This window comes from Schistocerca piceifrons, chromosome 2 (assembly GCF_021461385.2).
Source record: "Schistocerca piceifrons isolate TAMUIC-IGC-003096 chromosome 2, iqSchPice1.1, whole genome shotgun sequence".
In the NCBI taxonomy this organism is placed as follows: Eukaryota; Metazoa; Arthropoda; class Insecta; order Orthoptera; family Acrididae; genus Schistocerca; species Schistocerca piceifrons.
This window is the reverse complement of record NC_060139.1, coordinates 1,024,216,647-1,024,239,796: the sequence shown is the minus strand read 5'-3', so window position 1 is coordinate 1,024,239,796 and position 23,150 is coordinate 1,024,216,647. Positions and strand designations below refer to the sequence as shown.

The following is a 23,150-nucleotide window of genomic DNA, read 5'->3' as shown; positions in this document are numbered from 1 at the left end:
ACGAACGAGCCACCTAGGACATTCCAAAGCGGGCGCCAGTATCAACAAAGAGAAAGACTAAGTTGTTGAAAGTAGCTTTCTGAAGAAACAAACTTAGCATACGCCACTGTGAAAAGGAAAAACATAAATCTGGATAACTAGTCTGGTGATCTGGACCCGCGCTCAACCCGAATGGACGCTCGTCATTAACCGTGGCGCCAATTCCCTCGTCGACGCTTGCCAAACGCCAACCTGCAGAACAAGGCGATTTACGTACGCCAGAAGGTACGCCCATGCTATGAATCCAATGCAGAATCCATAGACCATACACTGGGTCCTAAAGCCTGTAGAGCCCCACGATTGGAAAAAATTTCTCATCTCCACAATTTACCTGCCGACAGGAGAGGTGGAGGTAGCAGCGGCGAACAGTTCCTTATGACCAAACTGTTTTATGTCTCCTGTTTTCTGTTCAGTTCCAAATCTCTGAATATTTTCTCGTGGAATGAGAGCGTTTGGTACAACTGACAGTGTTTGAAACAACTGACAGTGATTGATCCGTCTGGATTGCTCCCCGAACCCCCTCAGCCTCCCTGGTCCCATTTTGTAGTACGAGTCAGAGTTTTAACTACAATCTGGAAAGAGAGAGTCTGTGACCATAAAACTTGCTGGTTGTGTTAGTCATTCTTTGCACATTCAGCCCTCAACGTGACCCATTTTCCCAACGATGGGTGTCTTGGGGGAGCACTTGGCTGCAAGGATCTAGAAGTTGGGTGTTCAGAAACTGTTCCAGTTCGCAAAATCACCTGATCGTCGTTACGTATCTGCCTCCCGTGCAGTGGTTTCTTCATCAGAGGAAATGGCTTGGCGCCATATGAGTATAATACAGAACGAGACAAAGCTTGATTGCCTAAAACAGCAGCATGTATGATTGTCCCACGCAGAACGAGCTGGGGCGTTGTCGTGGGGCATGAACACTCCCTTGGACAGCTTCCCGCGACTCTTCGTCTTCACACACTCCGCAGTATTCGTCGGGAAGTTCTGTAGTAGTTTCCTGTGATGATTCGCCCCTTATTAGGATAATCTGGTAGCACCACGCCATGGAAGTGTCAAAAAAGTCAGTAACACCTTGCCCAATCTTTTCGGTGGTAATGAATCCACATGGTTCCATCGATTGCTTTGCCCCTTCGTCTCGGAGCATACTGTCAAAGCAATTGTCGTGGTGACGCAGCGGCTAATGAAGTCATCTGGATTGGCCTGCCACAGCTGGCACGTTCTGCGCTGGTGCCTCGGTTCAAAAGTCATTTTGGACTGCTCTGAGCAGTCGCACAACACAGCGGGCTGCGAGCTTCAGCATGCTCAAAATGTCGTGCAGGACGATGGAAAGTGACTCATGGTGGATTTCCACTTTTTCTCCCCAATCTCCTCGATTGTGATACGCCAATCCTGGAGCACCAGGGCCGCCCTTATTATCTCCAGTTCTTCACGGTAGATGTCTGTCACTTCGTGCTTCGTCATGCGGACTTATTTGACAACACTGCTGGAAGCATTTGCGCTACCTTAACCACTGCGTCGCATGACTGTGCATCCTTTCCGTACCCTTTCACCAGGTCAGCATGGACTGCTTCAGCGTTGTTCTGCTTCAACTGCAGAAAATGATAACTAACGACAGCGGATATCGACTTGATTCCGCATATTTAAGTTTCTAGAGGATTTTTGATCCCGTTCCTCCCAAGCAGCTTCTAATCAAATTTCGATCCTATGGAGCACCACATTAGTTGTACGACTGGATTCGTGATTTCATATCTGAAACTTCGCTGTTCGCTGTAATTGAAGAGAAGTCATCTACTGATACAGATGTGATATGTGACTTTCCCCAAGGAAGTTTTGTAGGCCACCGTAGTATCGAAAAAATTTCATTTCCATGTACTCGTGAAAATATCTTTGAAATTATGAAAATGTCGAACAAAGAAATTTGCGTGATGAATAAATGTGTAAGTATAGCATCCAAATTAAGGAACCCGATCCGGGACAGTTGCTATACCCCTGGCGCAGATGCTTCGCTTATCTACAACGTTATTTTGTAAACATCCCTATGGCAACGCCTCTTCAAAGCTCTATAGACGGCTATCGTTTTCGCCTACAGCCGTTTGCGCTTTGCGGTAGAAGACTCCGAAAAGCGCTGCCAAGTGTCGGAGATTTCCTTAACTTTACTCGACTGTAGGAGTGTCTTAGCAGTAAAGAATGAATGTATTTAAACTTCATGCGTGAGTGGCATTTTTAAGATCTGTTTATGACCCCATACGTCATGAACTATGACAGGTAGGTGGTTCCTGCCCCACAGTGATTGTTCCCTGACAGTAAGGGATATGTGTACTAAGTTTGGTTGAAATCGGTCGGTTGGTTTAGGAGCAGTCGTGGAACAAAGCATAGGTCATACGCACACATCCTTTTTTTTTATAGTATGTATGAATTTAGGCGGCAATGTGAGCAATCCTCTTGGATTTTTTTTGCAGATAGTCTATCGTTTACCGATTAGTAAAGTCAACGAAACTTTTTGCAATGTGATTTAGAAAAGATATCTGGGAGTGGCAATTGAACCTAAACAAGAAAATATGTGTGGTCCTCCAAATGACTCCCAAAAACTCTCCACAAACTTAAAGGCAATCAATTCAACAAAGTATCTAGAGATCGCAATCAGGAACACCTTAAATTGGAGGGAAATGATGTGTGGAAAGGCGAACAGAAGACTAAATTTTATTGGCAGAATGCTTAGAAGATGCAACAGATCTACTGAAGGGACCACCTACACTACGCTTGTCCGTCGTCTTCTGGAGCATTTCTCCTCGGTGTGAGACCCGCAGCAGATAAGATTCACGGAGGACATCGAAAAAGTAAAATAAGGGCAGCTCATTTTGTATTACCGCGAAATAGTGGAGAGAGTATCACGGATGTGGTAAGCGAGTTATGGTGGCGCTTTCATAGAAAAGCGTTTTTAGTTGGGACGACATCTTTTCACTCACCAAATTTCTTCTCCGAATGCCAAAACATTGCCGGCCGAAGTGGCCGTGCGGTTAAAGGCGCTGCAGTCTGGAACCGCAAGACCGCTACGGTCGCAGGTTCGAATCCTGCCTCGGGCATGGATGTTTGTGATGTCCTTAGGTTAGTTAGGTTTAACTAGTTCTAAGTTCTAGGGGACTAATGACCTCAGCAGTTGAGTCCCATAGTGCTCAGAGCCATTTGAACCATTTTTTTTTTTTTTGCCAAAACATTTTGTAGATTTCCACGTACATAGGGTTAAACAACCATCGTGATAAAATGAGAGAAGCCGTAGCTTCCAGTGATGGATTTGGGTATCCATTTTCCTCTCGCGCTATTAGGGATTCCAAAGATAGAGAAATAGTCTGGTCCTATTTACCCCTGTCAAAGACTTAAGTGTGATCGCAAGAGCCGCATTTTAGCACCATAGTCTGCTTTTAGTGAACAATGCTTTATTGGCGACTAGTTCCTTAAGAACGAACAGCATTCAGTTTCAGGTATTAGTGATAACTTGCATTTACTTCACATACTGGGAAAGAGCGGTGGCCGAGCGGTTCTAGGCGCTACAGTCTGGAACCGCGCGACCACTACGGTCGCAGGTTCGAGTCCTGCCTCGGGCATGGATGTGTGTGATGCCCTTAGGTTAGTTAGGTTTAAGAAGTTCTAAGTTCTAGTGGACTGATGACCTCAGATGTTAAGTCCCACAGTGCTCAGAGCCATTTTTTTCTTTTTAGAAAGAGCGATATATGGATTATTAGAAGAAGTCGAAATAAAGAACCATTCAATGGCCGACACAAGTAGCAGTTCCAACGAACAAAGTGAACATAAAAACAGAATTTAATGAGAAAATGTATTTTAATTTTGTGGACTGCTATTTCCTATCTTGGATGTTTCTTGCAGGTTGGCATTATAGAAAACTCATTTCAGAGCCCAGTGTAGCTTTTCATAGAATTGGCTAAAATGTCATTTATGACAGCTTCTTTATTTTACACTCTTGACACTTTGCTTCCGTAATACGCTAATTTCCTTCTATACTTTCTACAACAAAACTGTTTTATTTTAACGACAATTGTGAGATGCAGTATGTGCCTGGTGTAAGCTCGTATTACTGACATAACAAAATGTTCGATCCCGCTTATTTTGAGTTAAGTGGTTTTTGATAAGATAGCGTGTTTCACTTGAGATGTGACCCACATTCATTCTCTCACTATAATTTATGCGAGTCACTGTGAGGTATCATGCGTTCGGCTCTGTGACAAGGGTCATATTACAATCGATAGGCTGTATCCTCTTTCAGATGCACCTGTTTGTAACATGGCTGTTGTCAAGCTTGACAGCAGAAGTCCAATTTCCGGATGTTAGATATATTGACGATCGTCCTGCAACTGCGACGTACCTGTGCTGATATGTGATGTGGAGAACATATGACAGCATTACAGAACGTATTTTATTATACATAAATCTACAATGTCAAGAGCGCACAAATCAGTTTTTAGATGAACGTTCATTTCAATCTTCTTAACTTTGTGGACTGTACGGCGCTAGAAAGGTTACAGTTAGTAACAACTGACGGAAAGTCATCGAGTAAAACAGAAGTAGTAACTGGCGTTCCCCAAGGAAGTGTTTTAGGCCCTGTGCTGTTCCCGATTTACATAAACGATGTAGGACACAATCTGAGCAGCCATCTGATTGTCTGGAAATGATTCTGACATTTACCACTTTGTATAAAGTCAAGTGCTCAAAATGAACTGCAAAATGACTTAGACGAGATCTGTATGGTGTGAAAAGTGACAATTGACTCTTATTAACGAAAAGTGTGAAGTCATTCACATGAGTACCAAAAGGAATTGTGAAGGTGGTTGGATGAAACCTCTGCCAGGCACTTAAAAGTGAATTGCAGAGTATCCATGTAGTTGTAGATGTAGAATACGCTAACTAACGAGCACACAAGTGTAAATGCTGTAAATTCAGCTAAATGCTTAGGTATTACCGTTAGGAATAACTTAAACTGAAATGATCACAGAGATAATTTTGTGGGCAAAACAAACCAAAGACTGCAATTTATTGGCAGAACACTTAAAAAAATGTAACAGGTCTGCTAATGAGACTGCCTGCACTATGTTTGTCCCCCTCGTCTGGAGTATTGCTATGCAGTGTGGGATCTGCATCACATAGGATTGACGAAGGACATTGAAAAAGTTCAAAGAAGGGCAACTGGTTTGTGTTATCGTGAAATAAGGGAGTGTGTGCCACGGATATGATACACGAATTCGGGGTAGAAGTCTTCAGAATAAAGGCGTTTTTTCTCTGCCGCATGACTTTGTTAAAATTTCACTCACCAATTTTCTTTTCAGAGTATGAAAATATTTTATTGACGTCCACCTACAAGGGAAGAAATGGTCATCGTAATGAAATAAATCGGAGCTGGAGTTTTCCCCGAGCGCTCTTAGAGACTGGAGAGGTACTCAAGTAGCACTTCATTGTGAAGTGCAGAGTAATCATGTGTCAACGGCCTTGGCGCAGTGGTAACGCCGGTTCCCGTCAGATCACCGAAGTTAAAACGCTAGCACTTTGAGGGGTGACCATCCAGTCTGCCGAGTGCTGTTGGCAAGTGGGGTGCACTCAACCCCTGTGAGGCAAACTGAGGAGCCACTTGATTGAGAAGTAGCGGCTCCGGTCTCGCAAACTAACATACGGCCGGGAGAGTGGTGTGCTGACCACATGCCCCTCCATATCCGGATCCAGTGACGCCTGTGGGCTGAGGTTGACACGGCGGCCGGTCGGTCCCGTTGGGCCTTCCAAGTCATGCTCGGACGGAGTCAGCAGATATCATGTAGCTGTAGAAGAGTGAATTAGTGTACTTTCGTTTTCCATACCTATATGGTACAATGTATACAGATACCGATCTCTGAACGATGGTCTCTTTCATATATTGGTCTTTATTGTTTCAACAAAGACAACCGTTAACTTCTATATGAGATTTTACATGTCAACCTATCATAAGAAGATATCATAACAACCACCACCATCATCCATCCTTCCAACGATTAGGCCGTTGCTTGTTCCGAACTTACACAAAATCACTCCCATATTTTCCGAGGTGGTCTTCCAGTATCTCTTCTCCCATTAGACTTGCAGTCAGGATCTTCTGGGGAGTGCTGTGACCTGACATTCTCACGAGGTGTTGCATCCAATGTTCGCGATACTTTTGAAGTTTATCGTTCATCAAGAAAATACTTAATTCTGTTATAATATTTTCATTTCTAATCATGTGTCTTTCCGTGCAGATCTTCGTCCTCCTCAGAAAACTCAACTCTGCTGTTTGAATTATATTTGGTGGGAATCTCTTTGTACATTGACCCAACATTCTGCTGATCGTACCACAGACAATTTGGTATCCGTATATTTTAATTTCAATATCGGACACAAAATCAAAACTTACATCACAGCCTAAGAAAGAGAGTCGAGATATTGTTATAAAACTGAACTGTCTAAGACGATTATTGATCTGACAGAATATTTTCCACGGAATGCCATTATTTTCGTTTTATTACTAGAAATTTAAATTGTATTCGTAGCGTATTTCGTTCAGCTGCTCACCTTCATTCTTCTGAATAGTAACGTTATCATCTGCAAACGGCAGCACAGATAGGTACTCATTAATCGCTGTCTTAAGTACTTTGTTACTTTGCATTTCCAGTTACGAAGAATTAAGTCAATGTAAACATTAAAGAGTAGGCGACAGTCAACACTCTTGTCTTACACTCTGGGTAATAACTGTTTCTTCCAATTGAATGCTACCTGCGTTTATTACGAAGCGTGTTTTCTGTTAGGTGAAGAAGACATCCACAAACATAATCTTCCATAGCTTATCACGGCTTCATACCGTCGAAAGCCTTCTCAAGGCCGACAAAGGCCATAAAGATTTCTAGATTGCGTTTCTCTCTATTTTCTTAATTATAAACGCGTTGTCAGTGCACGAACGACCACCAAGATGTTTTTATTGTAATGTATTTTCACGTCAGTACCTATATGCTTCGTGAGCTGCAGCGCGAAATAAAAAGAGGTACGAAAGTTATTTGAGAATGGACGAACAAACATTTCAGTTTGTCCTTACGAAAGTAGTCCCTCATGTTTTCAAACAAGATACTGAGTCTAGAAGCGCAATTTCTGCAGCGAATCTTCAAATGGTGACTTTAAGAATTTTAGCGAGAACCGAAAGCTATGCGATCTTGCAGTGTAGTACTCACATTTCAGTGTACCATTTGACGTATTGTTCCAGAAACACGTGAAGCACTGTATAAATCACTTAAGAAGAAGTTTGTGAAGATAAGCACAACCCATTTAGAGTAACAAATACTTTTCACTTGTGTACACTTTATTAACAAGACTTGAATTTACACGTCACCATAGACCGTTCAAGTTTTCTTTTTCTTGTGTCTAGGTGTATGTGAAACACACCGATGGCGTATTCAATAAACTTTCATCAGTCTCTTCCGACACAACCTATGAGCAATATAATGAACGTGAAGGTTATCACGCGCCTCATCGGCGTTTTTGTTTTCTCAAGGGTACCCAGTACCAGTAAACACTGGGTTTATAAATGACCTATGCCCTCGCACAGCTCTTGAGAATTCATGCGTTCTATAAAAAAACACGAATGTACGTAAACAAAGTATTTTCATTTCGTAAAATAAATGTATTTAGAATTAATTGCAGTTTTTTGTACTTTCAGTTTTTCCACCAAGTACTGACATCTTAGTCTATTTAATTTCTTCCTTACATCATCCACAGTGCACCCACTTCAAATGCAGCTGACTGCTGTAGCTATTTCTTTATAAGATATCGGTTTTCGCAGTCAGTATAGTTCGTGTTATAAAGACTTCCGTATTATTCATGGTTTGCTGCGAACGTCGAGGTAGCCACGCACCAGACAGCTTTAGTCATTTTGCAGATTAAAGGCACTAAAGCAAGCGAAGCGACAAGTGTATAGTGTTGAACTTTTATAAAAGCTAATACCACCCTCTAACTTTTATCAAAGATCTTTGATAAAAAAAAATCTTTATAAAACTACACTAAGTACAGCGTCAGAGATTGACCAAAGCTCTTTTACAGTGTGAGACTGGCCTTTCGGAACAGATAGTTTCCAGGAATAGTGTGCAAATTTCACTGGATGCAGGTTTCATACAGTGGTGGAGAAGAATATGGAAACACTAAAGATACACACATTACCTTGCTTAATACGGTATAGGACCGTCAGTTAGCATTCAAAACGGCTTTCAGTCATTTCGGAATGGATAAACGTTGGTAATGTACGGTATTCAAGGGAACCGCACTGTTCTTCTTACAAAACAGTCTCAAGTTCAGGTAGCGAAGATGGAGGTTTATAGCGAACACGCACTCTTCTGTCCAAAGTAGATCATAGAGGCTCAATGATACTGACGTCTGGACACTATGATGGCCAGGGGAGATGCGACAATTCATCCTGGTGATCGCAAAACCAGTTCTGAACGACGCGAGCTGTTCGAATACCGACGCTGCCGTCTTGCAACGCAGCATCACCGTTGGGGGAACAAACACTGTGCCACGGGATGAATCTGATCAGCCAAAATTATCACACAATCCTTGGGAGTAATGCGAACTTGCAGCCCATGTAATACAACGATATGGCGCTCCCCAAATCATCATCGAATCCCCACGATGTTTCACTTTCGGGACGCAAACACAGCCAGGATTTTGAAACAGTGCGAAACAAGACTCATCCGACAAAATGACATTCTTCCATTGCCCTATAGACCAGTTTTATAGTTTCGGCGCCACGTTTTCCTGTTACGGGCATTTGCAGGGCTGACTAGTGGCTATGCAGTTCTAGCTCGCTCTACAGGCACGACTAGCTGCTTCTGGACTTCCCTTGGTATTGTTTGGCGATGAGGGGATTCGCGAGTCCGACATTCAGTTCTGTTGTGACTTTCGCATCTGTTGCCCTCTGCTTTTTCGTCCCAGTGCTCTCCGATTATCGTCTGTCACGATCGTTCAATACACAGTTTCGTCCGCGTTGCGACTTAGCGGATCATACTTTTCGCTTTCCCGGTATCCGGTATAAATCTTAGATACGGTGCCTCTTGAAACACCACAGTCTTCGGCCACCTTAATTACGGAAGGACTCACCAAACGAGCATCAACAATTTGCCCGCGTTTGAATTCATTGAGCTCCGACGTAATGCACTCATAACTACATAGAACACTGTTCTGACCACGACAGACAATTGTATTTGGCCACTAACGTCACCTGTGCAGCGCCCTCAATACGTTGCGACTGCACAATATTCAGGCTTGGCTGGCATCTTAAAATGTAAACTTTCACGGCCGGAAACGTCGCACTTAATGAAATGTTTCGCGCTGTTACGCCGTGGTCGAATGGATTTCACCGTAAAACCTGATTTTTTCATCCCCATCTACGGAGGACATTTTCAAGGGGGCATCGTACACTACTGGCCATTAAAATTGCTACACCACGAAGATGACGTGCTACAGACGCGAAATTTAACCGACAGGAAGAACATGCTGTGATATGCAAATGATTAGCTTTTCAAAGCACTCACACAAGGTTGGCACCGGTGGCGACACCTACAACGTGCTGACATGAGGAAAGTTTCCAACCGATTTCTCATATACAAACAGCAGTTCACCGGCGCTGCCTGGTGAAACGTTGTTGTGATGCCTCGTGTAAGGAGGAGAAATGCGTACCATCACGTTTCCGACTTTGATAAAGGTCGGATTGTAGCCTATCGCGATTGCGGTTTATCGTATCGCGACATTGTTGCTCGCGTTGGTCGAGATTCAATGACTGTTAGCAAAATATGGAATCGGTGGGTTCAGGAGGGTAATACGGAACGCCGTGCTGGATCCCAACGGCCTCGTATCACTAGCAGTCGAGATGACAGGCATCTTATCCGCATGGCTGTAACGGATCGTGCAGCCACGTCTCGATCCATGAGTCAACAGATGGGGACGTTTGCAAGACAACAACCATCTGCACGAACAGTTCGACGACGTTTGCAGCAGCATGGACTATCAGCTCGGAGACCATGGCTGCGGTTACCCTCGACGCTGCCTCACAGACAGGAGCGCCTGCGATGGTGTACTCAACGACGAACCTGGGTGCACGAATGGCAAAACGTAATTTTTTCGCATGAATCCAGGTTCTGTTTACAGCGTCATGATGGTCGCATCCGTGTTTGGCGACATCGCGGTGAACGCACATTGGAAGCGTGCATTCGTCATCGCCATACTGGCGTATCACCTGGCGTGATGGTATGGAGTGCCATTGGTTACTCGTCTCGGTCACCTCTTGTTCGCATTGACGGTACTTTGAACAGTAGACGATACATTTCAGATGTGTTACGACCCGTGGCTCCACCCTTCACTCGATCCCTGCGAAACCCTTCATTTCAGCAGGATAATGCACGACCACATGTTGCAGGTCCTGTAAGGGCCTTTCTGGGTACAGAAAATGTTCGAGTGCTGCCCTGGCCATCACATTCTCCAGATCTATCACCAACTGAAAATGTCTGGTCAACGGTGGCCGAGCAAGTGGTTCGTCACAATACGCCAGTCACTACTCTTGATGAACTGTGGTATCGTGTTGAAGCTGCATGGGCACCTGTACCTGTACGCGTATCAACGCCGTTATTACCGCCAGAGGTGGTTGTTCTAGGTACTGATTTCTCAGGATCTATGCTCCCAAATTGCGTAAAAATGTAATCACATGTCAGTTCTAGTATAATATATTTGTCCAATGAATACCCGCTTATCACCTGCATTTTTTCTTGGTGTAGCAATTTTAATCGCCAGTAGTGTAGCTTTGTTGAATGTCCGAATGACACGTTAGCGAGCCAGGGAGTGAATCGGACATTCAACAAAGCTATGATCCCGTCTTGAAATTGTCTTCCGCAGATGGGGACGAAACGTCGTGTTTTAAGGTGAAATCAATTCGACCACGGCCTAACAGCCCTGAACATTTTATTAATAGGTTAGCATCTGCATTTACGTTCACGCACGCATTGTTTTTGCCCAACCCCTGTATATCCAGTATGGACATGCAGGTGAGGGCGGCGATGGACCTTTGAAGATTGAAGAGGGTTAGTGGTCGTCCTCGCAGTTTCCGTTCGATCGGGCCATTCTTTGTGGTTGTCGGCCGGCCGGTGTGCGCTCCTCAGGAGTGGTTGTCGGAGGCTCCGTTATGCAAGAGTGCGAGGTCGCGGCCCGCGCCGCTGTGTTGACGCTCCCCCCCCCCCCCCCCCCTCTCGACTCTCCCCCCCACTCACCACTTGGCGGCAGCCGCGGCAGGCGCCGCCGTCCACACGGCCAGTTCGCCGCGGCGCGCCACCACGGACGCACGCACCGCCGCTCGTGCGCGCTCGCTTCCTCGCTCACCGCCATGGCCACCAGCGTAGCCGTTCTGGTGCACAGGGTGGCCTTCCTCCACTACGCCCTCTGGTCCCTCTACGATTTCTTCTTTTTCGAGTTCCCTGGCGTGCTGTCGAAGACGCTGGAAGCGCGTCAGCTGGGAAAGCTCAAGTTCCTCACCTACTGGAACCTGGTGAGTCACGTCTGCTGTTTCGCAGGACACAAACCTCCAACGGACCCACCCTCGGACGTATCTCTGCGTCTTATTATCTCTTCCTGCAATGTCTTGTAAACTGAAGAGCGAGCAGCGCTTGCGGTGCGGGAAGTCACCCTTCACGGAAGAACGCCTTGCCTGACGTACACACACACACACCAGCAGTTAATTTCCCGCCTAGTAGTACAGCGTGTGGTGATTACATAGATTCTGTTGACGTACATTCTTGCGTTAGTTACTAATTTTTGTGTTCCGTACATCATTAGATTTGCTGCAAAATGCACACTCAGACGAGTGTCTGAATACTGCATCCGCGCTGCGGATGATTCGAAATAACTTAGTGAAAGAACCTGAGGTTACTCCGTGTCACGTAAGTTGACAGATAGTTGGGACTCGTCTGCTCACTCTTCAGTTTGCAGAGAGTTTTATGAAGGCTTCATTCAACATTGACAAGACTAATGTTAATAAACATTTTTGGAAGAGCGATGAAAAAATTTTTAAAAAGTTTTTCTGTATAAAATTCAGTCTTGATCGCACCACGTATGCTACAAGAACATTGGTGACCGGTTTCGGTCATATCATATGACCATCATCAGACCCATGGCATCCTTCGAAGATGGTAGGTGGAGCAGTTCATATCACAGCAGGTGAGAAGTGACCAGTTGACATCACAGCAGCTGAGAAGAGTGTTCCACCTACCATCTTCGAAGGATGCCATGGGTCTGATGATGGTCATGTGATATGACCGAAACCGGTCACCTATGTTCTTGTAGCATACGTGGTGAAATCAAGACTGAATTTTAAAAAGAAAAATTTTTATTATTGACAAGACTGCTACAGGTACCGTACAGGCAGTTCCCAGTGTAGGAGCGTGTTCAGAGTAGAATCTCAATCTGAGTAAAGCGTGCTGTTTGTATCTGCGTTTTTTATGGTTTGATACGATCCAACGCAATATTTCCTCTTTTGTAGCAGGTACGGTCCTCATGTACAGTAACTGAAAGTCTCTTGAAGTTAGGCTGTGAATGACGCCAGAATGTAGCGATGTATGACATGGTGTAGATGTGATATCTGAGAGGTCTGTTACAGAAGACGACGGCAAACGCCACGAGTTTACCGACACTGAGCTTGGAACGATGATCGGCACAAGAGGCATGGGTCGCAGCATATCGGAGATTACGTAAGGATTCGGGTTTCCGAGGTCGATAATGTCTAGGATGGTTCTTCAGTATCGCAGAGGCAATGTTCCCACACGGCCGAACTATCGCACAGGACGCCCACATATATTTCACGAACGGACACCATGTCGCTTCCGCAGAACTGGTCAGCGGTGTATTGTTGCCGATCTGAATGTGGGACATGAGCACACTTCTGTCAGGATTACATTGAGACAAATGCACCGCATAGGCTCCAGCAGCCGACGACCGACTCGTGTGCAGTGCCTTCCCGTGACTTCTGGCCTCTCATTGTATATATTATACACAGGATGACCCCGGAGGAATGGTCACTATTCAGCGATAAGACAGGAACGATCATTCGAAGCGAAAAAGTCTGGTAAACACGGGATCTAAAACGCACACCTCAATAGATACAACCATTTCTTCAGCTTACATACTGTGAAACAAATCTCTTCTTGTGCAAGTTCCTTGCTTTCCATATTTTGGGAGGAGGTAGTATGGACCAAAACAAGAAAGAATTGTTTGTAAACGTAGGATCCAAAGTGCTTACCTAAAGGGCTATGAGCACTCGTTCAGTAGATGTTTCGCAGTTTCGGAGATGAACTCGTAAGCATTTTAGAGCCATGTTTACTAGACTCTTTCGTTTCGAATGATCGTTCCTGTCGTATCGTTGAACACTGACCATTCCTCTGGGGACACCATGTATACTTCATACCCTTGCATCCCCGAACAATTTTTGACCTCCCTGTAGAACTAGGGAAGTAACAGCACGATGTCTACACACGTATCATCATCCTCTTTCTTCTTCTAGTCAATGCTTCCCACGTACACAGTGCGTCCAAAAAGTTCCGAGAGTGATTTTGTTCCTAGCATTTATGCGAAGTCACCGAAGCAACCGCGGTAATAGTCTGAACTAAACTGTTGATGTGCGTTCGACCAGTATGTTGTGAGAAGGTTCAAATGGCTCTGAGCACTATGGGACTCAACTGCTGAGGTCATTAGTCCCCTCGAACTTAGAACTAGTTAAACCTAACTAACCTAAGGACATCACAAACATCCATGCCCGAGGCAGGATTCGCACCTGCGACCGTAGCGGTCTTGCGGTTCCAGACTGCAGCGCCTTTAACCGCACGGCCACTTCGGCCGGCTGTTGTGAGAAGGCAGCGTTGATTTCTGGACATGCAACCGTAATGTGTCAATGATGTTTTTTACACAAATCGCAGCGGAACAACGAACTGAAAATCTTTAAAGTGTTTAAGCAGTTATCCAGTGTCTTGCAGAGCAGAGAAGTATGTGTGAAGTTTGTCCCACACACACACACACACACACCTTGAATTCCGAACAAACGAAAGAAGCGTGGACGCCCACGGCGACTTGACCGAAATGCAAAACGCGGACAAATCTTTGGTGGAAAAAATCGTCACGGCTGACGAAATGAGATTTATTGTTATCAGTTCGAACCTACCAAAAAACTACAAAGTGCAGAATTTAACATGTGGGTTCAAGGCTTGCACGACATAACTGACATTCAGTCAAATTGCATAAATTGAACAACATCGCAGAGAACGATTTTCAGACAGTTTCACATGATAGTATGAACGTTCTGTGCGGTGTACTCAAGTGGCGGATGGGGAAGAGGTTATGTAAAACACCTGAAACATTAAAACCACCGTCTTAACTTTCCCCTGTTTTCTATTAATCCAGGTTCGAAACTTTTTGACTGACGAGATATCCTCTTCCTTGCCGATTCTGCGGAGAATCTCATTCTTTATCTTATTAGTCCACCTAATTTTCATCTCCCTTCTGCAGCAACACATCTCGAACACTTTGACTTACTTCTTTTCCGGTTTCCCGACGTGCTGGCTAGAGGTATGATTATTCCATTTAAAAAGTTCGTGTTGCTCATATCTAATACTGAAATTGTTTTAATAGCTTAACAAGGATATGCGCGTGTGGAAAGCGCTCATTAGTGGCACGCTGTCAGCGTAAAGGACAGTGAAACTTTATTGGAAAGCAATGTTGAAGTTTTATTCTTATTGATATCTGAATGACTAAATTTGTTTATTGAAGAAACCTGTCTCACTATTATCCCCGATTGTCTTAGGGAAAACGATGGGGAGCCTAATTACAGATGTAATTTGACCATTCCGAATACGACTCGATCTCCTCTTGCATATGAGTTATGTCTTAAGACTACACGAAACGAATGCAATTTAAATTAAGTTTATAGAAGAATTCTTGGACGGCTGCTACGGGAAAAGTCCTTTCAACAAAGTTGTTCGCTTTCTTTACACCTCTTCGAGGTTATACACCCAGCTCGATCTACCAGCTTTAGGACTTGGCCGTTTTTGCACGTGCAGAAGCCATTGACAGCCGCTCTCAAGAAAAGGAGAAACTCGTGGGACCAACTATTGTTGGAATCCAGAAGCTTTTGATTATATTTTGACTAGTCAAATACAGTACTGATATATCAATTGGAAGGTAGGAGACGAGATACTGGCAGAAGTAAAGCTGTGAGGACCGGGCGTGAGTCGTGCTTCGGTAGCTCAGATGGTAGAGCACTTGCCCGCGAAAGGCAAAGGTCCCGAGTTCGAGTCAACAAAGTCGGGCACACAGTTTTAATCTGCCAGGAAGTTTCATATCAATTCATTTTTGTGGTTTCCTTGTCAGAACAAGTTAGTGTGTAGATATTCTTTTGATCAATATCTGCCTCTAATTGAGAAATTACATCTATGCTCCCTGGCCGACAAATATAACATAACGTTTCGAAGTGCAAAGTTCTAATGTTACGCACAATGTTGCATGTGCCTGCCATCGTCCAACAAAATGTACCAGATCACGACTGATACAGAGCGAAAGGATTTAGCGTTATCACGCCCATAGTGTGTGATCAGAGCGACGGCTACGATAACTGGCGCACGTGACTGCAGTCCTGCTCATCTTTAAACAGCTGCCTGCACACGTCACCAGAGGGCATGCGGTCGGCTGCGTAGTTCCTAGATTACAGGCCTCAGTTTTCTGTCCTCCTTTCTTCATTTCGTTTTTATCAACTTAAGAGACAGTCCATGAAAATAGGAAGAGCACAACGAAAACTTCAGGACAAAGTCAAGAGTGAACCTGTAGCCTACCAGTGATTTATTTGAAGTTATAATTAAAGCTAATATTGTTTCGCGAAAATGTTTGTTTGCCGTCTAAAATGAATTCTGAAATAGCAGTACAGCCACAAGGTAGCTGTTGTCACAGCTACTACTCTTCTTTTCAAAGAGTAGTTCTTGCGAGTGATACATCCGGCGCGCAGTTTTAATACGTCAAAGTTTCAGATCAGCGCACACTCTGTTGCAGAGTGACTACTCGTTGTGGAAATAATGCTGTTTGACATTCATGCAGAATTTCTCGTGTTTTTCTTACTGGCCTGGCAGCTAGTGCGTTGTCAAGTCTTGACCAGGAATGGAGCGGACCGGATCTCATTACTTTTAATTTTCCGCGGTTTCCATACATCGCTGCAGCCGCACGCCTATGACTAACATCCCGTTGCACAACGATCCACATATAGCAGCTACAATGCAAAATCTCGTTTAGCTTTTGATAAGGTCACCGCCCGAGCAGGTTAGCGCGTTGGTTAAAGTTAGAGTGGGGGTTCAAAATATGTCCGTAATTTCAGATTTCCGCTTAAATAACTTTACGCATATGTGGGCTCTCACTATCAAAAAGGTCGCATCAAGTTTCTCTTGTACTGGCAAACTAAATTTGCACTCTGTTCGTTCGCATTTGTTTCATTATTACGTTCGTCCCTTAGCACACCGCCAAAGTCCTCGACATCCGAAGTTGGGTCTGCAGTTTCTCTGTTGTTGGCAAAGCGCCATAAATTGTACGACTATAAGCATTTTTCTGATTTTACTGAATTCTAATATTCACTATCTAATCGTAATACTATACTAACAAGGTGTAGCCTATTCTGATGCGCCGAAACATTCGAAGGCAATTTACTTCAGCTGTAGCAATGAATACAAAAATCTTGAGTATAACCCACAATTCTTTCAATTTTTGAGAAATCAGCAAATAAATTTCAACTCTTAATGCTTATTCACTACGTAAAACATACGGCTACTTTCCCATATATGTTGGACAGTTTCAACATTAGCTACCTAGTCATGCAGTTTTCCAGCTATCACCTCGCAAATAGCTCGTTTACGTACCCATGTTGCTTGGAACCTTTTTGCTTTTATTATTTTATAGACATTTATGATTGTAATTTTCTGAAGCCGAACGGTTCAAACAATGTTTTGGCTGAATGAACAAAATACGCTCATTCTCATTTTTTCATTCAGACGGACAGAAAAAACAATCGAAAATGTCTGTGTGTTGAACGAGCAGTGTGGTGTGGCATGCGAGTAACTTCCACGGCAGACAACTGAGACAGTGACCTTGCAAGTGATGGATAACTCGTAAGATACGAGAGAAATCCGTACGCTGAACCGCAATATGAGTTGAAGTTCTACAAGAAAGTTTAGCCCAAAACGTGTCGTTGGCATCGAGGTCACATGAGACAGTAAGCGTCCGTAGTTTTCAAGCGAGGGTGTGTGTGTGTGTGTGTGTGTGTGTGTGTGTGTGTGTGTGTGTGTGTGTGTGTGAGGAGGGAGAGAATCGAACTGAAGGCTTTCCACGAACAAAATCGATGTCAGGTTTCGGGAGCCAAACCAACATTTTCAGCGACTCGGGGAAAATGTGTAAACATCAAGCTGATCAGGCAGTAACTTGAATAGCTCACCACCCACAAAAGATTGCAGTCCCTTACAAGTAAAAAAGCTTTAACACCACAAAAGGTGTCACTCACAAGTGCCTGAACCAGCATTTTTATCCTCTTGAGGATGGTTCACCAACTAAGGCATTTGAGCACGGCTGCTGTACAAAAACAATATTCCAAACTGCGCAGATGATCTGTTAATCGCTGCGAGACGGATTCACGTGTGCGGTTAGGTTATCTGCTTTTGCTGCAGGGTCGAAAGAAATGAGAGCACAGGCGGGCTGATGAAGTATATATATATATATATATATATATATATATATATATATATATATATATATATATATATATATATATATATGTAACACACGTGATAAACATTCCAAGATCGCAGGTTAAAGTAAGCGTGAGATAAGCCATTACAGATGTGAAATGCTGGTACGTTAATAACCGGTGAACGCCAGAATGTTGAACGCAAGCATGTAAATGTACATGCATTGTGTTGTACAAGTACCAGATGTCAGCTTGTGAGGAAGATTTCTATGCCTGTTGCAGTTAGTGGTCGATGTTGTTTGTGGATAACGCTGAAGTTGTCGTCGCCGGCCGCTGTGGCCGAGCGGTTCTAGGCGCTTCAGTCCGGAACCACGCGGCTGCTACGGTCGCAGATTCGAATCCTTTCTCGGGCATGGATGTATGTGATTTCCTTAGGTTAGTTAGGTTTACGTAGTTCTACGACTAGGGGACTGATGACCTCAGATGTTATGTTCCATAGTGCTCAGAGCCATTTGAAGTTGTCGTCCGATGATGGACCACAAGTACTCCATTGGAGCCAGATCTGATGATCCAGCAGGTGAAGGCAACATGTCGACCCTCCGTAGAGCATGCAGGGTTACAACATCCATATGGGGCGAGCGTTATCCTGTTGGAAAACTCAGTTGAATGCTGTTCATGAATGGCAGCAGAACAGGTCAAAACACCAGACTGGCGTACAAATCTGTGGTCAGGGTGCGTGCGATAGCCACGAGAGTGCTCCTGCTGTCATACGAAATCGCACCCCCAGACGATACCTCCAGGTGTAGGTCGAGTGTGTCTAACACACTGACAGGTTGGTTACAGTCCCTCAACCGACATCCTCCTAATCGACACAGAGCCATCGCTGCGACCGAGGCAGAACCATTTTTCACCAACGAGCTCTCGCTTGACACCACTGAAGTTCCAAATGGCGGCTGTTTGTGGCCAGTGGGATACATGCTACAGAGCGTCTGGCTCGGAGCTGTCCTTGAATTAAGCGATTTGTAACAGTTCGTTATGTCACTGTAGTGTCAACCGCTGCTCATACTGGTGCTGCAGGTGCAGTACGATGGGCCAGAGACATACGCCGGACATGGTCTTGTCACGTGGCCGTCCGAAGAAAGATCTTCTTGCGATCGTATATTCTCATGACTACCGCTGCCGGCAATCATGTACAGTGCCTACATTCCTGCCGAGCCTTTCTGCAGTATCTCAGAAGGAACATTCCGCTTTTCATAGCTCTATTACACGACGTCGTTCAAAGTGTGAGGTGCTAATAATAGCGTCTTTGTCGCTGTAAAGGCATTCTTGACCAACATCAACTCACCACGTCCAGTATGAAAGGCAACTAATGCTCACGACAATTTCGGCGTGTATTTACAGCAAATTGCATGATCAGCTATGCCACTAGCGCTAAATTTTGATAGACGCCATTTTCAAATGGCTCTGAGCACTATGCGACTTAACTTCTGAGGTCATCAGTCGCCTAGAACTTAGATCTAATTAAACCTAACTAACCTAAGGACATGACACACATCCATGCCCGAGGCAGGATTCGAACCTGCGACCGTAGCGGTCACGCGGTCCCAGACTGAAGCGCCTTTTAACCGCACGGCCACACCGGCCGGCAGACGCCATTTTCAGAAGCAGAAACACTCGTACCAACTTCCGATTGTGTCGCACGACCCCCTCTTCGTGTTGCGCTTTTTATCCGTCAGTGTATATACAGGGTGACACACGGGAGACGGACGGATTTTAATAAAATAATACTCAGCCAACTTTAAAATGAATGCATGTTTATTTACACAAAATCAAAGCTCATTATTTGCCATTTTAGTTAACAAAGTTATTTGTGAAAAATAATGCCGTCAAGGTGATGTCCATCATTTGGAATGCAGGACTCAAGTCTCTTCTCCAAATCCTCCATCACACGGACTAAAATCTCTGCAGGGATGGCAGCAATTTCTTGAATGATTGCATTTTTCAACTCGTCCAAATTTCGTAGTTTGTGGTTATAGACACAGTTATTAAGGTACCCCCACAGAAAAAAAAGTCACATACTGACAAGTCGGGAGACCTGGGAGACCAAGGAACATTGCCAAAACGCGAGATAATCCGGCCAGGAAACATGCGTCCAAGAACTGTCATTGAAGTGTTTGCGGTGTGCGATGTTGCCCCATCCTGCTGGAACCAAACGAATTTTAAAGGGATTCGTCGTCTTCTTAGTTCTGGTTTCAAGAATTTTTCAAGCATACGAATTTAACGAACCGAATTAACAGTAGCTGTGGCCCCGTTCTCTTCAAAAAAAAGTAAGGTCCAATAATGCCAACAGAGCCAAGAGCACACCAGACTGTTACTTTTTCTGAGTGTAGAGGACGCTGGTGGATAAGGTGTGGATGCTCTGGAGCCCAGTAACGTAGGTTTTGCGTATTCACGGTCCCGTTCAAACGAAAATGAGCTTCATCGCTCATCAATAAAATTTCATTTTCATTCGATCCCAAAATCACTTGCATTCTGTAAGCGAAGTCTTCTCGTACAGCAAAATCAGTTTCCTTAAGTTGTTGGACAATGAGCATTTTGTAAGGATGGAATTTTAATTCTTTATGCAAAATTCGTCTAACCGATTTACGATTGATTCGTAACTCACTAGCATGACGTCTAGCTGACCGTCCTGGGCTTCTGACTGCCGCTTGCCTTACCCTTTCAACATTTTCTGGTGTCGTTACTCTGCGTCTCGGGCCAGGATGCTTCTTATCCAGTATGTTTCCAGTTGATCTGAAGTTTTCCACCCATCTGAGGATTGCGTTACAGCTCGGAAGAACAGCTCCATGTCGACCGACATTAAACCGCCTACGAAACAACCGCTGCGTAGCAATAATAGACTCACCACTTTTCACGAAACTGTCGTAGACTTAGTAAATGAAATGTCGTCTTGTGTGGATCAGAACTATCCCCACCACGACCACCTCCCACCCCCACACCCTCAGTACTACGCAGATCAAAACCGTCCGTCTCCCGTGTGTCACTCTGTACTTATATTCAGCATTACTTCTCACTAGCACTGGACTCGCATTCGGAAGGACGACGGTTCAATCCCGCGTCCGGCCATCCTGATTTAGGTTTTCCGTGATTTCCCTAAATCACTCCAGGCAAATGCCGGGATGGTTCCTCTGAAAGGGCACGGCCGACTTCCTTCCCCATCCTTCCCTAATCCGATGAGACCGATGACCACGCTGTCTGGTCTCCTCCCTCAAAACCAACCAACCAACCAACTTCTCACTAGCCTACGAAATACGTCGTAATCTTCGGTATTCAGATCTCTTCATATGTGTACTGGCATTCTTGAAGACACTTGCAATTGATTAATTGACGTTTCGGAGTATTTGATAGTAGGCTATGTTCTGTCACGTTTTGTCTGTTAATTTGTTTTTGAAATTACTGTTCCTATAATGAAAATAGTGTAGCTGTGTTTATCTTCTTTCCCTAAAAGGTGCCAACAGAATACCGGCTCGTCCTGTGTGTGTGTGTGTGTGTGTGTGTGTGCGTGTGCGTGTGCGTGTGTGTGAGTGGGTGGGTGTCACATGTTTTTGCACAACAGTTTCTTAAAATGGTTCAGCGAAGAAGTGATCCTCCAGCCACTTGAAAATGTAAAAGATGCGGAGGCGAAAGCGAGCGGGGCTGTTGCAGATATTGTATCGCAGCCGTGGCGGCTCCCCTCCGCAGAAGCTAGCCAGTTCCGCGGCTGGGTTTCCCGTTATCGCTACCCACGAGCCGGCATACGCCGAACGGTACACGGCAGTCTTCCGCTGTGACCCACATCTCCTCCACCGTACATTAGTACAATGCCAAGGGCGGCGTCTTCCCGCTGTTCGGGAGCCGTAGCGAAAAAAACTGCTCCCAATATGTCCCTGTACACCACACGTTACTCTCTTTTGTCACCAGCGGCCAGTCAGTGAAGTAAATGGACAGACCAGGGTCAGCGATAAGTCACCGACCACCTATTTAATCAGCAGTAAACACCGATTCTTTAAAAAATCGAACGCCCGTGTGCAGCATGTGGCTATAATGAGACTATTGCTCCAAAACATTTAATTTCAAAAACATCCTCACTATACACTCGCCTCTTCTATCCCCACAACGCTCCATGCGAATTTTTCATTGATGAAATCAGTGCCGTAAATCTTGTCCTGTGAGCTTCTTAAAGACGTTGCCGATTTTTTTAAATGTTTCAACGCACTGAAATCCGGTTCCTTTTAATGCATGTTTGACCTTGGGGAATAGATAAGTTACAGGCGAATAAGGTAGGTGGTCCAACACGGGGATGCTGTGGTCGCTGACGCTGCTGCCAAGCCTGCAGACCTCGTACATCGGCCCGCTAGTTCTTCCATTCCCTCCGATGATCCGAGGATCCTTTATTGTATGATTATATGATAGCGGAACAAACACTGGTAGCAGTTACTTCTGTAAAATATCTGGGAGTATGCGTGCGGGACGATTTGAAGTGGAATGATCATACAAAATTAATTGTTGGTAAGGCGGGTACCAGGTTGAGATTCATTGGGAGAGTCCTTAGAAAATGTAGTCCATCAACAAAGGAGGTGGCTTACAAAACACTCGTTCGACCTATAGTTGAGTATTGCTCATCAGTGTGGGATCCGTACCAGATCGGGTTGACGGAGGAGACAGAGAAGATCCAAAGAAGAGCGGCGCGTTTCGTCACAGGGTTATTTGGTAACCGTGATAGCGTTACGGAGATGTTTAGCCAACTCAAGTGGCAGACTCTGCAAGAGAGGCGCTCTGCATCGCGGTGTAGCTTGCTGTCCAGGTTTCGAGAGGGTGCGTTTCTGGATGAGGTATCGAATATATTGCTTCCCCCTACTTATACCTCCGAGGAGATCACGAATGTAAAATTAGAGAGATTAGAGCGCGCACGGAGGCTTTCAGACAGTCGTTCTTCCCGCGAACCATACGCGACTGGAACAGGAAAGGGAGGTAATGACAGTGGCACGTAAAGTGCCCTCCGCCACACACCGTTGGGTGGCTTGCGGAGTATAAATGTAGATGTAGATGTAGATGTAGATGTTTTATAGACCGTTCTGTCAGCAGGTGGCGTCGCTTTGGCATCACCACTGGCCCTCCCTTCACGGGAACAAGCTCTGGGGAATTAAACCTCTCCCAGCGGCTTGGACGACCTCCTCTAGGCCCTCTCGTCGTGAGATCATCATCTTAGCTAGCTCATTAAGGGCGTTTAATCTTCAGTTCATGACCTCCGTTTTTCTATGGCGTATTTTATGGACCTTTC

At 44.8% G+C, this 23,150-nt stretch overlaps 1 protein-coding gene across 2 annotated transcripts in view; it reads left to right on the top strand.

The window, feature by feature from the left end:
* Positions 1–23,150, top strand: part of LOC124777123 (androgen-induced gene 1 protein-like) — a 213,520-nt gene that overhangs the window by 135,203 nt on the left and 55,167 nt on the right. The window lies entirely within an intron of this gene.